This window comes from Grammomys surdaster, unplaced genomic scaffold, assembly GCF_004785775.1.
Source record: "Grammomys surdaster isolate TR1022 unplaced genomic scaffold, NIH_TR_1.0 138, whole genome shotgun sequence".
In the NCBI taxonomy this organism is placed as follows: domain Eukaryota; kingdom Metazoa; phylum Chordata; class Mammalia; order Rodentia; family Muridae; genus Grammomys; species Grammomys surdaster.
The window spans coordinates 9,044,607-9,058,784 of NW_021604596.1; positions in this window are offsets into that span (position 1 = coordinate 9,044,607).

A 14,178-nucleotide genomic window follows, 5' to 3' on the forward strand; every position below is an offset into this window, starting at 1 on the left:
GATTCTTTGTAAGAGTCGTGCCCACACACAAGTGTGTTTGCTGTTTCTATGTAACACAGTATCATGAGATGGGGACACAGCTCTAGTAGAGTACTTGCCTAGCGTGCATGAGACTCCTGGGTCAATTTCTAGCACCAACAAAACACATCAATTTATGAAAATGAAACTTTTTATTGTGATCTGTTTTTTTTCCGAGTTAGAACTATAACTAAGATTGAGCATCATGTTTGTAATATTTGGGCTTATGATGTTAAAAGCAGGTAACAATGTAGCAAGCTGGCAGAGACTGGTTAGCAGAGCAAGGACTTTCTGAGATCATTCCAGCTGACTAAAACATACTCTGCCTGCTACACAGTGTATTCTGAAGGGTGTCTGCTTTGTAACCTTTGATTCTTTTTTACTCTGAAATTTATAAAAGCATAAAGTTGTAAAATAAATGCTTTGAACTTATTTTGAAGTAATGTTATCTTCATCTTAGAGTATCAGCCTTAAGGAATAACAAAACATTATGAAAGTTATTGAAAATTCTATTTTCAACAAAGATACTCTAAAATAACTCATTAATGTTTCATTGTTTTGGCAAGAATTCAAATGTACTTAATTATGTATTTCTAATTTTGTTTATATGTCTTATTTTAAAATGGTCAGTATATTATGAGTAAAATATATGGCCTACTTCTATCATTTAAGCTATAAATGGAAAAGTCTTTTAAAAATGGTAGATGTCAATTTAAAAACAACATATGCAAATTAAGTTTGCTGCTGCTGGTCTGATGGACCTTCTACAAGCTTTTTTTTAGTCCTGATTGAAAACATTTATGTCAAAATTCTGGAATGTGTCTTCAGCCAAGAATTTTATGTACTTACATATATTTATAACCTGTAAAAAGTAAAACAAAGAATGTGTAACTGTTGTGAGCAAGATAGCTTTGCTCATAATATCTGATGTTTACCAAAAGAATAAATGATAAAGGAGTTGAATCAACAACAACAACAACAAAAATTTTAAAAATAAGATGCCCAGAAGCCTCTGAAGAGCTGAGACATATTCTTGGAGTCTAGAAGGCCACTTTGGGTTTCTCTGGAGGAAATAAACCAATAAATGAATGTATTTTAAAATGGTATTTATTATACTGGTTTATGTGATATAGTCTGAGTAGTCCGATAATGGCCGAGTCATACTATAGAGGCCAAAAATCCAATAGCTATTCATCTCACAAAGCTGGATGGCTCAAAAAGTCCACTCTGATGATGGAAGCTAGGAGAATTCCTGAAAAGCTGCTATTATACTGTCTTTGTTGGACTCCTGGAAAAGTGGGTTATAATATCAGTGAAGGAATGCCATAGCAGCAGAATGGATGAATCTGCCAGTGACAGTAAGGGCAGACAAAGCTTCCACTTTCCATGTGCTTTCATCTGAGGTGCCAACAGAAGATTTATCCACATTTAGGGTGAATCTTCTGCTTGAAACAAGATGATCACTAAAGTCCATGTGGGCTTGACTTTTATTTGATTCCAGATCCAGTCATGTTGACAACCAAGACAGCTACCTATATGCATAGGATCATGGGCATATACACAGCTGTGCACATGCTCAAGAAAGACATGAGAAGGTTCTAAACTCTCACTTTCATCTGATACTGCAGGTCCACACAAATAAGTAGTAAAGGTTAAGGCAGGGTTGTCAATCACACTGCTGCCAGTTGAAGATATGTCTTTAAATATACAAAGAGCCTTTGGGCAAAGCCTGAAAGACACTGAGATAAAAGGAAATTCAATTAATCACTTAGCCAGCCACTAAGCTAAACAATAGATATTTCAGAGGCCACATGTTAAAAAAAAAGAACAAGGATTTTTAAAAAGAGTTCCAAAAATTTACTAAACATATAAAAAAATCTACCACAAAATTCAAATAATAATACCAAAAATAAATTTTGGAGACTGGGGATGGTAGGTAAATTCTAGATTGCCAAATAACTTAAACTAATTTCAACAACAAAGTATAAGAAATGTTCAAGGAAGAAGAAAGCATAGATCATTCTTAGACTATAAACATACATACACACACACATACGCACAGCAGTGGGAGAGAAAGAAAAAGATAGAGATGAGAAACAGAGAGAAAGAGAATAGAGATTGTTCCTATGAAAGTCAGATAATAGACTTATGGGACAGATGTATTAAGTTGGCTACTTAGATATATGCAGGAAAATAAGGAGACCTGTCATGTAAGACCTACAGGTCCTAGAAGAAAGACTACATGCTTAAAGGCAAGCCTAAGGAAGATGTGCCATCAAGTAGAAAATATTAGTAAAGAACAAGGAGGGTTTTTGACATGATTGTTTCATTTTCTTTTAATTTTGTTTGTTAAGACAGGGTTTTATATATTATAGGCTGACTGCAAACTCACTGTCAAATCAATGATGACCTTGAACTTCTGACCCTCCTGACTCTACTTTTTGAAGTGCTGAGATCATAGGCAAGCACTGTCCTGCACGTAGGCTAAAGGAAGCATTCCTCCAGTTGGCTCTGATTGGGAAATAAAGTTGCCAGTGGTCAATAGATAGGCAGGGAGACAGGGGCTTTTAGGATTCCTGAGCAAGAAACACAGGGAGAGAAGACAAGATTTGCCATGAGAGAGGTGAAGGATGGACCACACCATGAAGGAACAGGAGGGTGAGACAGCTAAAATGTAGGTACAAAGGGAAAGTGGCCCCATGGGAGGGCTGCCCAGAAGGAACCAGGGCAACAAAGATAAAATATAGATTTAGAAAGAATTAACTCAGGAATATCAGAGGGGGAGTGTGTTAGCCTTGGGGATGTTTGGAAGTGCCCAGCCATTGAACTAGTTAAGGCATATTAAAAATAAGCTAGGGTGTGTATGTCTTTCATTTGTGGATCAAGAGCTCTTAGGAGGGTGCAGAGGATTCATGTGCACCCACCAGGAGCATAGAGTGATTTAATATTTACCGCTACAGATGGTTCCAACATGGGACCACTTCCCCTTTGCATCTACATTTTGGCCATCTCACCTTCCTACTCCTTCACAGCATGGTCTGTCCTATGCCTCTCTCACGGCGGAATCTCTGATTTCATGCCCAGGAATCCTAAAAGTTTCCCGTCGGTCTCCCTACACAGCCATTGACTGCTGACAGCTTGATTTCCCAATCAGAACCAACTAGGGGCAGGCTTCCTTTAGCTTTCAATGTGGGACACTGAAAACAGGTTTTTGGGTAACATAATTAATATGAGAACATAATCTGCTACAACAGGAACTAATAATCATTGGTCATTAATATTTCTCAACATCAACGGACTCAATTTACCAATAAAAAGACAAAGACTAACAGATTGGATATATAAACAGGATTCATCATTCTGCCGCATACAAGAAACACACCTCAGCAAAAAGATAGATACTATCTCAGAGTAAAAGTTTGGAAAAACATTTTCCAAGCAAATGGACCAAGGAAGCAAGCTGGAATAGCCATTCTAATATCTAATAAAATAGTTTTTAAACAAAAGGTAATCAAAAGACATGGGAAAGTGTAGGAGGAGCTAAGGTGGAAGGAGTAATGAGAGAGAGGAGGAGAAAGGAGTGGAGGAGGAGAAGGAAAATGAGGAGCTAGGAGAGAGAGGAATGAGAGAGAGGGGGGAACATGGAGGCGGATGTGTGCCTGTCTCTAGCAGTCAAAGGTAGTTGGTATATCTAGGTTGGGTATGGGGTTACACCTCTGATTGAGTGGGCATCTTGTTATTGAGCATTACCAAATATATAAAGCCTTTGGATAATCTAAGCATTAGAGTCTCATTTGTACCGAGCCTGCATGGTTAGCTGGATGGTCTGGGCAATGCTCAGCCTTTCAGAGACAGCATGGAAGATTGGCAGAGCCATCTCCCACACTGGCATCTCGCGGGTGGCAGGGCTGGTGTTTCTGGCTGGCCATTTTTAGCTGTGGTGCACATCTGGCCTCTGGCCACGGAACATGGCAGCTGAGCTAGGCAGAGTCACCACAGCTTAGATAGTCGGTTTGACCAGTGGCCGTTTTTAAAATATCTCCCTCAACAGGAAAGGACATTTCACACTCATCAAAGAAAAAAACCCACCAAGATGAAGTCACAATTCTGAACATCTATGTCCTACCTGCAAGCAGACCCTCCTTTGTAGGGAGACATTTTGCCTGCTTCTGTGAAAGCCTGCCTGTCAAGTAAGGCCAAGGTCTACTGGCAGATTTCCTGGCCTGCTGATACACGGAGTGATAAGAGGCGATACACTTGAAGCTTAAAGCAAGGGACTGAATGTTCTGTAAATCTTGGAAGAAGGAACAGGGAGGAATAGGGAGACCTCCGGATTAGAATAGATATCTAATGTGCATCAGCCATTGGCTCTGCTGGCTTTTGACTTTGTTTCCCACATCACTGTAAAGTATATAAAGCCTACAAGAATTAAACTTGAGGCTGCTGCAATATTAACTGGACAGCCCTCCCGGTTTCTAACCTTTGTCTCTGAGTCTTCTGTCTTTCCTATAATCATCCTCATTCTCCCCTCAAAGGACTGCTTGACTTTGTAGCAGCTAGACCAGTACACTCCTTCATAAAATAAATTGTATTAAACTTCAAAACACACATTGAACACCACACAATAATAGTGGGAGACTTCAATACCCCACTGTCATCAATGGACAGGTCATTGAAACAGTAACTAAACATAGACACAATGAACCTAACAGATCTTATGCATCAAATGGCTTTAACAGATATCTACAGAAACTTCCACCCAAAAACAAAAAATATATATATCCTTCTCAGCAACTCACAGAACCTTCTCCAAAATTGACCATATAACTGGACACAAAATAAGCCTCAACAGATACAAGAAGATTAAAATAACACATTGTATCAGATAACCACAGATTAAGGCTGAACTTCAACAACAACAGAAACAACAAAAAGCTCATATACTCATAGCAACAGAACAACTCTCAAATTTTCTAGAATTCAATAAAAATGAAGGCAGAACATACCCAAATTTATGAGACACAATGAAAGCAGTGCTAAAAGGAAAATTCATAGCACTAAGTGCCTTCATAAAGAAATTGTAGAGATCTCATACTAGTAACTTAACAGCACATCTGAAAACTCTAGAACAAAAAGAAGCAAACATATTCAAGAGGTGTAAACAGCAGGAGATAGTCAAAATCAATCAATTAGAAACAAAGAAACACAAAGAATCAACAAAACCAAGAGCTGGTTCTTTGAGAAAATCAAGGAGATAGATAAACCCTTAGCCTAACTACATAAAAAGACACAGAGACAGTATCCAAATTAACAATCAGAAATGAAAAGGGAGACATAACAGAAACTAAGAAAATTCAGATAATCATCAGGTCTTACTTCAAAAGCCTATACTCAACAAAACTGTAAAATCTAAATGAAATGGATAATTGTCTAGACAAACATTGAGTCTAAACCAAAACAAAAACAAAAACAAACAAAACAAAACCAAAAAGAAAAATAAAGAAAAAAAAAGAAAACCAACCCAGGGAGATAGTTTTAGTGATGAATTCTACCAGCCAGTCAAAAAAGAGCTAATACCAATACTTCTCAAACTATTCCACAAAACAAAAAGAGAAGAAACACTACTTAATTCTTTCTATGAGACCACAGTTATCCTAATAATTAAACCACACAAAGATCCAACAAAGAAAGAGAACTTCAGACCAATTTCACTTATAAAGATCAACACAAAATACTCAATAAAATTCTCACAAACTGAATCCAAAAACACTTCAAAACCATCATTCACCTAGGGATGCAGGGATGGTTCAATATACAAAAATTCATCAATGTAATCCACTATATAAACAAACTCAAATTTAAAAAAACACATGATCATCTCATTAGAAGCTGAAAAGGCCTTTAACAAAATCCAGCTCCCCTTCATGTTAAAAGCCTTTGAGAGATCAGAGACTCAAAGCACATACCTAAACATAAACACATCTAAACATAATAAAAACAATATGCAGTAAGCCAATAGCCAACATCAAATTAAATGGAGAGAAGCTTGAAGCAGTCCCACTAAAATCAGGGACAAGACAAGGCTGCCCACTCTCTCTCTATCTATTAAATATAGTACTTGGAGTTCTAGCTAGAGCAGTAAGACAACAAAAGAAGATCAAGGGGATACAAATAGGAAAGGAAGAAGTCAAGGTATCACTATTCACAGATGATATTATAGCATACATAAGGGACTGCCAAAGTCTACCAGAGAACTCCTACTACTGATAAACAACTTCAGAAAAGTGGTTGGATATAAAATTAACTCAAATAAATCAGTGGCCCTCCTTTTTATACGTGGTAAACAGGCTGAGAAAGAAATTAGGAAAACAACACCCTTCAAAACAGCCATAAATAATATAAAATGTCTTGGTACATCTCTAATCAAGCAAGTGAAAGATCTGTGTGAGAAAAACTTCAGGTCCCTGAAGAAAGAAATTGAAGACCTCAGAAGATGTAAACATCTTCCATGCTCATGGATCAGTAAGATCATCATAGTGAAAATGGCCATCTTACCAAAAGCAATCTACAGATTCAATGCAATTCCCATAAAAATTCCAACACAATTTTTTATAGAACCTGAAAGAGCAATTCTCAAGTTTATATGGAAAAACAAAAAAAACAGAAGAGCCAAAACAATCCTGAACAATAAAAGAGCCTCTAGAGGAATCCTACTTAGAAGGGGGAACAAAATAGGCAGAGGGAAGAAGGGACCTGGGTGGAAGAGGAAAGGAAGAGGGGAACTGGCGGATAAGATCAGTTATGACGAGAGACAGTTGAGAGGCCCAGAGGGCCAGGAGAATGGATGAAAATATGCAGATGTCAGGGTTTGGAGCTGGGGAGAATCTCTAAGAAGTCCCAGAGACCTGGGATAGGGGAGGCTCCCAAGAGTCAGTGAGAGTGACCTTAGCTGAAATGACCAACAATGGGAAGATAGAACCTGAAGACACTACCTCTAGTAACCAGACAGAACCCCCAGTGGAGGGATGGAGACATCAACCTAGCTACAAAACTTTAAATCCAAAATTGGTCCTGTCTAAAAGAAATGCAAGGACAATGATGGAGCTAAGACTGAAGGAATGGCCAATCGGAGACCAGCCCAACTTGAGACCCATCCCATGTGCAGGCACCAATCCTTGATACTATTAGTGATGACATGTCCTTGGAAGACTGGAACCTAGCGTAACCGTCCTCTGAGAGGCACTACCAGCAGTTGACTGAAGCAGATGCAGATACTCCAGCCAACCATTGCACTGAGGTTGGGGATTTCTACAGAAGAGTTAGTGGAAAGATTAAGGCCCTGAGGTGAGGGCAACCCCACAGTAAGACTAACAGTGTCAAGTAACCTGAACTCCTGGGAGCTCCCAGAGATTGAGCTACCAACCAAAGTTGGGCTGCCTTGCTGGCCTCAGCGGGAGAGAATATGCCTAATCATGCAGAGACTTGATGCACCAAAGTGGGGGGATACCTAGGAGAGTACCCTCAGAGGCAAAGGGGAGGGGGTATGGGGGAGGAACTCTGTAAGGGAGGATCAGGAGGGGGCAGTATTTGGGATGTAAATACATAAATATTTTTTTTAATACTAAAAATGTCTTAAAAATTATAATGGTGTTATATAATGCTGCAGTTATACTAAATAACCATTGACTTGTCCTGTTTCTATGAGGACATTGTATGGTGAGTGATTTACTTCTCAGTAAGGCTAGTTTTAACTCATTTTAAAGGGGTGATGATGTACTGCTTTATACTGGAACACGAACATCCCTTCAAAACATCCTGCTAGATAAAAGACATCAATTATAATACCAGCCAGGAAAGCAGGTGGGCTAACTGTAAATCTTCACCTCTCCCTCCTCTTTTACAAATCCAAGCCCCCAGCTTTGCCCCAACCCCCTGCTCTATAGTAGAACACAATCTGCAACCTCCCCTTGTCCTTACCCCATTTCTAGTGGAGCACAAAAGTATTCTCCTCCAACCTTTATTCTATGCACACCTCACTTTATCCTAGTCCCAACCACAGCATGCATTCCCAGGAAACCAGGACACTATGGCCACAGAAACAGGTAGGCTAACTGTAGATCTTCAACCCCACAAAATCCATTCTCCCAATCTCATGCTCAACTGTGTAGCAGAAAACTTTTGCAGCCATTCCCCCACAGAAGACTACAAAAATCATGGTGGAATACCCTAGTTTCCTACCACCAATGCACTCTCTAGACCTCAACCCTCCTAGTCCATACCCATTCCTAAGTGTCAGCTCACAATATCTAGAAAAACAATTTACTCAGAACTCTCAACAAACACACCCAGCAGTATCCCAGAATTCCCTACCAGGCAACACAGCTACTGTGCTATGCTAACAACCAGAGAGGGCGACAGAAACCAAATAACAAAACACTCAACAAAGACAAGACCAAGTAGCAGCACCTAGAATTAAAATCTTCCCAACCCAGATGCCTTGACACGGATGTAAAAAATGCAATCAATAACACCCGGGACAATATGTCTCCACTAGGGGCCAGCAGCACACCACAGTAGGCCCTGTATTACAACATGACAAAGACCTTAAATAGCATTCATGAAATGTTAGAGATCCTTTTAAAAGATATGAATGACTCCTGTAAAGAAATCCATGAAAACAGGAACAAGCAGGTAGAAAATGAATAAAAATTGTTCAATACCTGAAACTTTAAATAAAATAAACACAATTTGAAGAAAATTTGAAAATTAAGAATTTAGGAATTGAAGCAAAAATCTCAGAGGCATACCACACAAACAGAATAAAAGACATGGAAAAGAGATCTTGGGCACTGAAGACATGATAGAAGAAATGGATACCTCCATTATGATAACAGTATGATAAGACCAAATCTAAGAATAATAGGAATAAAGGAAGTAGATAAAACCCAAGTCAAAGGCCCAGAAAATATTGTTAACAAAATCAAAAAAGAAACGTTTCTACCCTTAATGTAGGGAAACAGTCACAGTCAAGCAATTTTCCCCTGAATTAATTTGAATCATTTTTTTACATATGCCAAAATTTTAATTTCTTACTTGCAATCCCTATCTATAAGACCTGGATGTATAATCTGTGAGAAGTTAATCCACTTCTTCCCAAGATCATCCCTACTGTCTCTGAAGGCAAAGGACCATAAAAACCAGTGGTTATTTTATAACATTGAATTAGGAGAGATTACCTTGTATATCCCTCCTGAACCTGCACTCATTAGTCCAATGATGCCCCTTGCCACAGCATCTACAAATACCAGTAAGCCTAGGCATTCTTTCAGAGAACCCATTGCCACCAGAAACTGCTTGTTCATAGTGGGAGGTACCATATTCATCAGGGTTAATATACCAACTGTTTTGAATGTTTACATGGCTTCTCCAGAGCCATGTATTTTCTTAGTAAATGAGGTGGACCTTTTCCCAAGCTCCTCAACCTTGCCCCAAGGTCTTATGGGACAGTGAACTTAAGATTTGTGATATGCTGTCTGGTATTCAGATTCTCCTGGTTGCTTCTACCTAATAGTAGAACCAAGACAGAGAGAAAAGACCTTTCTGGAAACCCTAAGTACTTTCCCCACCGAAGACTCATCATCACATATTTCTTGGCAATTCAACTTGGATTCAGCATATCTTCCTTGCAGAAATCAAGAAGATACAACCTGTGCCTGAAGTTTCTAGGGCTCTGATGCTCCTGCTATATCATATCATTTGCATTAAATGAATACACTCTAGGAAGTGAAGTCTTTCTGCTATCCAACCCAAAACATTTGTTGCATGAGTAATACATACCACACCGCAACCCTTTTCCACAACAGATAAATGAGCAGCAGGCTCAGAAATCCTATTCCAGAAAGTCTCTCAAACCCCTTTCAGTAAACACACAGCAAAGTATAATTCCATCCCTGAGTCATGCCAACATTCCCAGAAGTTTTTCATGAAAAGAGATGCCAACACAGTAGCTGAAAAACAGAACCAACCCAGATTGCACCAACAGATGAACGGATAAAGAAAATGTGGTTCACATATACAATGGAATCATTCCACCATAAAAAAAAAAAAAATGAAGGCAGGACATTTGCAAGAAAGTGGATAGAAACTGGGATACATGTTTTTTCTCACAGGTAAAATCTAGCTTTGTGTATGTGTGTGTGGTAAAATTAGAAAGGGGATCATGAAAGGGAAGAAGAGATCATGCGGGGATGGTAAAGGAGTTCACATGACACAAAATCCAGAAGGACTATTTAAGGGGAAGAAGGGAACCAAGGAGAAGAGATAAGGGGAGAGCAACAGAGACCAAATAATAACAAAAATTCTTTGTCTCTGTCTGTCTCTGTCTCTCTGTCTCTGTCTCTCTGTCTCTGTGTCTCTCTGTCTCTCTCTCTCTGTGCGTGTGTGTGTTTGTGTGTGTGTGTGTGTGTGTGTGTGTGTGTAGTATCAATGTATTTTTGTTTATCAAATATCTAGTCAATCTATCTTTGATTGTATTGTATTAAAATGTTTGATTTTTAAAATGCCCTGACCATCACTGGCTGCAGCACTCAGAAGAGCAGGCCCTGCACCTCATCCAAGAAGGACAGTAGATCTGACCATGGTAGCAAGGGCACAGTTGAGTTGCTTGAGGACATGAGGTGGGAGAGCTAGCCCAGCAACTCCAGGGCTGCAGCATTCAGGAGAGCAGGCCTTCCACTTCACCTGGGCAGCACAATAGAGCTAGACTTACTAGTGTGGACTTGGTTAGCCATCCCCCAGGGCATGACAACAGGAGAGCTGGCTCTGCCTCTTAACAGCTGTGGCATTGGGTGAGCTAGCCAGGGGGCAGTGCTAGACAACTTGCTCTAGTGGTGAGGATGCAGGGGAGACCTTAAACGAGATGAGTGTCTCATTACAGTGGACATGTGTAAGTAAAGAAATGTGGACAAAAGCGTATGCTTTGGCACACACTGTTAAACACTACAGCTTCCACAGGGGTATTTTTTCTTTGGAGGAGAGGCTGCAAAGGCAGAGTGTGGGTATAAAGGGATGGGGAGATGAGTGGGATTGGGGTACAAGGTGTGAAAGTCACAAAGAATCAATAAAAAGGTAAATAAAAAATATTGTTTGAGATACTGGTTTGAGTTTTATACAAGGTCATTGAATGAATTTTGGAATGAGATTAGGACAGAATTTCCAACAATTTCTGAAATGTCTCTAAACATACTACTGCCGTTTGTACTGTGTTTTTGTGCATAGCAGCATTCTTGAGTTTGCTGATTATGAAACCAAAATATTGATCAGCTCTGAGAATGGTTGAAGGTGTTCTCCAAATATTCAGCCAAGATTTGATTCTTGATGTAAAAATAAACAGTAAATCATCTCTTTAGTATTCAGTTAGTTTTCTTTAATCAATTACAAAGCTATATGTATGCTGAATAAGTGTTTCAAAATAAAAATCTAGTATTTAGAGGCCATTTTTTTGTTTTGTATTGGCTTTGTTTGCTTTTGTGAGTGAGTACATAACGAAGGATAACCTTGAACTCATGGCATTCTTCCTGCCTCAGCCTCACGAGAACTGAGCTTACAGCTCATGGCTGTTTGTAAACTGCTTTGCCAAGACCATTGAGCAGTTAGTGTTTCTTCAAGAAGCCAATTTATCTGACGTTAAGTCCTTATGAACTTCTATGGATAATTCCAAATAAGACATTGGGCAGATACTTAAAAATTATTTGGAGTTACTGGCTCCAAATCCTGGCTATAAAGAAAAGCTCAAGTTGAACAAGCCCCACTCCCACCTTCAGTCGTCAGAGGAAGACCTGAGCTCACAGATCCAGCCGATCTATGCCTTGTCCCAACATACAAATCGAACATGCAGGACAGCTGTGAGTCCTTCAGTACTGAATATAGCTAAATAATGATTCAAACAAAAGCTCATATATAAAAATATTAATAGCTAGCAAGTTTATACAGAGACTGAGGGACTTTTTTTTCTAATGAATCTAACCAGTTAAAGAAAAATTCTACTTCGTTTTTGTCTCCAACCCACTCTTGAAGGTGTTCAGGAAGGAATGTCTGAACTTAAATCCCAAAAAGCACAGAATAAAGTCTAGGGCCTAACGGCCTGGAATATAAATGAATTCTTTGAATTATCACTAAGCAGAGGTCAGTCTTGTGGCTTTAGGTGCAAGAAAAAGAAGGAAAAAAAAACAGACTAGGATGCTATAGTTACAGGTAAACTCTGTCCTGAAAACCAAACTGCCTAATACATACATATCCACCTTCAAAGCAAATGGTCAGAGGTACAGTGTTCTGGCTGTAAAACTCTCTAAGTAGAACCCCTCAAGTGTCCTGAGGAAAATACTTGGAAATGTCTTCCAAGACTGGAAGAAGCAGTCTGAGTTCTAAGGAGTTGCATCAGCCTTTGCTAGTTCAGAGCCTTTGTAGTTGGCAGCCACAAGACTTCCCATCAGCCCTTATTCAGCTCAGTGAACAAACATCAGTCTTTCCCCTGGAAAAGATGAGTGAAAAGATGCCATAGACAAATCATACTTTAGTAGCACAGGGACTTGGAAAGAACAGATCTGATGATTATACCACAGATCTAGCTATTTTAGAACTATGAGGCTAATTCATGGGTTTACAATAAGGATGAGTCCTGCAGCCAGGGTCTGTGGTGATTTAAATAGTCCAAGTTACAACTGAAGGCCATGCAGGTGTCCATGAGTGCTTCCACCTGAATCCATGGTGATGTCTGAGTTCTTGCTGCCACAATGGCCACTTTCTAAGTCCATGGTCCTACTGAAGCAGGGAGCTATGTCCATGGTCTGTTCTGCAACCAGAAACTATGTGTTAGGCTCATGATCCATGCTTCTTCCAGTGACTGTAAAAAGCAAGGAGGCTACTTTTGCTATGATATCAGTGACTACAGATGCACAGTTGAGAGTAAGAAGCAAAAAAGCTTCTGTGACAACCCATACTTCTACCCCTACCCCATCCCACCCCCTAAAATAACAGCCTAGACAGGAAGTCCCAAAAGAGAACTCTTAGAAAGTGTAATTGAGATGATGAAGATAACTCTCCACAACTGCTAGCTTCTGGTGGAGGTATGGGAAGAGAAGGCTCAATTCCATCTAAGGGGCAGGCCATTGAGAGTTTAACAGTGCTCTAGTGAGAATAAAGATAACACAAAGTAGATTTATTTTTCTTATTTTTAGTTTTTACTTCTTTTAGGATGGAAGGTTGCAAGGAGTTGGTGGACATGGAAGCACCAGGAAGGAATTGTGATTGAGGTGCATGATGTGAAACTCCCAGAGAATCAATAAAAATGTTATGTGGAAAAAAATTAAAACACAGAATAAAGCTTATCTCATTCCAGAACAGGAGGAAGAGGAAGAGGAGGAGAAAGAGGGGGAGGAGGAGGAACAGGAGGGAGAGGAGGAAGAGGAGGAGGAGCAGGAGGAGCAGGAGGAAGAGCAGGAACAGGAGGAAGAGGAGGAGGAGTTAGTCATGAGAGGCCATCAGGGAGGCAGTATATTATTTGAGTGCACTGAATAATAGTAGACCCCTTGCCATGGACCTCCTCAGGCACCATCCCAAACATTGCAAGCAAAGAAAATGGGTCCTACCGGTATCTGCCTGAGAACAGCAATGCTAAAACAGGGGTTTCACCTACCTTTTGTCAAACACCTTCCATTCATGCAGTGCAAAAGCTTACTGTGCTTAAAATCTGACAGGAACTCTTCAAAACCTAGATGTGCAAGGTTAAGAACTTTAATTGTTAAAATATGCACAGGATACTCACAGAAATATTGATTACCATCACCCAGGTTCACTCTCTCCCATCTTTCTTTAAAGCTTTGCTGAGCATGAGTCCAAGCCTCTTGCCACTTTCCCCTCATGTCTCTGGGGATCGTGGCTACTTACTCTGCAAAGAACAACAAGGATGGATAGATTCTCCTCAAACACAAATACAACTGCTTTCAAATTAGAATAGCAGTTAATAGCCATGGACAGTTTTTTCCATCTACATCACATTTGTTTTTAATGACTAAATCTGGGTGCTTTCCATACAGAAGGCTAAAATGAGCATCCATGTAAGGAATCATCAAGGAGGATCACACAAGAGTCACATATATGGAA